Source organism: Austrofundulus limnaeus, unplaced genomic scaffold, assembly GCF_001266775.1.
Source record: "Austrofundulus limnaeus strain Quisiro unplaced genomic scaffold, Austrofundulus_limnaeus-1.0 Scaffold209, whole genome shotgun sequence".
NCBI classification, from domain to species: Eukaryota; Metazoa; Chordata; class Actinopteri; order Cyprinodontiformes; family Rivulidae; genus Austrofundulus; species Austrofundulus limnaeus.
Genome location: NW_013952611.1, coordinates 836276 through 837365, shown reverse-complemented (window position 1 = coordinate 837365; position 1090 = coordinate 836276). Strand labels below are relative to the sequence as shown.

The following is a 1090-nucleotide window of genomic DNA, read 5'->3' as shown; positions in this document are numbered from 1 at the left end:
CTCGGCCCCCCGGTGGGGTGTGCGGCTGGCCGCCGGTGTGCTGGGGGTTCCCGGGGTCTGGGGCTGAGCGCTGGGGTGTGTGCTGGCCTGGCCTGGTGACTGCCTGCTGGGGCTCGGGGCCTCTGGGCCTGTCGGGCTTTGGCCTGCATGGGGTGCGCCCTGGGGGCCCGGACCTCTGTGCCCTTTCTTGGATCTGGTATGGCGGGTGCCGGTGGGGCCCATGAGTTTGTCGCTGCTGGCCCCGGGGGCTGTGCGTGTAGTCGCTGGGGGGACTCTCCCAGTTCTATATGGTCTGATCTGGGGGGTGGGTGGGCGGATCTTCCTGTGTGGGTGCCCCTTGGGGCTCTGCACTCGGGAACCCTCTCGGGCCCTTGGGCTCTGGTCTTCCCTATGTCTGCCTCGTGTCTTGGGGGTTGGGTCTCCGGTCCTCCACAGTCACTATTAACTATTTCATTGGAGAAATCTTGTATATACACGCATGTTCACAACAGCTCACAGACAGGTGTTCTGATCCGGGGAGTTCTGACTGGTCACTGAGTGTGTATATATGTCTATGTGTATATACGGACAATATTTATGAATTTAGGCATGTATATATGTGTATCTTTATATATGTAAGGGTATGTGTCTATATTTATATGTGCCCTCCATGTATTTATCCATTTATTTTTCAGGCGAGCGGACAGATGTTGGGTGTGTGGTCCTGTGTTTTGTTGGTGTATATTTAATATACCTCTAATCGCTATTTCAATCTTTCAATCTTTCTAATTACTTCTCTCTCTGTTTTTCTCTCTTTCTCTATTTTCTCTTCACTTAAAAAAAGTCACTGATGATGAAGAAATAAATAAACTAAATAAACTAATATTTAGTTTCGTTTTCTACTGAAGTGACACAAAAAAGATATATTTTATGTATACTGCTTTACCTTATTTTAAAAATGATTTTCAAAATAATATTTCAAGGTTTCAATACTTTGTGTAATAGTGGGTAATTATATTTGAGTGAAATACTTTCAGTGATGATTGATAGATAGATAGATAGATAGATAGATAGATAGATAGATAGATAGATAGATAGATAGATAGATGGA

At 45.8% G+C, this 1090-nt stretch overlaps 1 protein-coding gene across 1 annotated transcript in view; it reads right to left on the bottom strand.

The window, feature by feature from the left end:
* LOC106525018 (tripartite motif-containing protein 2) overlaps window positions 1-1090 on the bottom strand; it is a gene marked incomplete at its 5' end in the record, with an annotated part of 10943 nt that overhangs the window by 6059 nt on the left and 3794 nt on the right.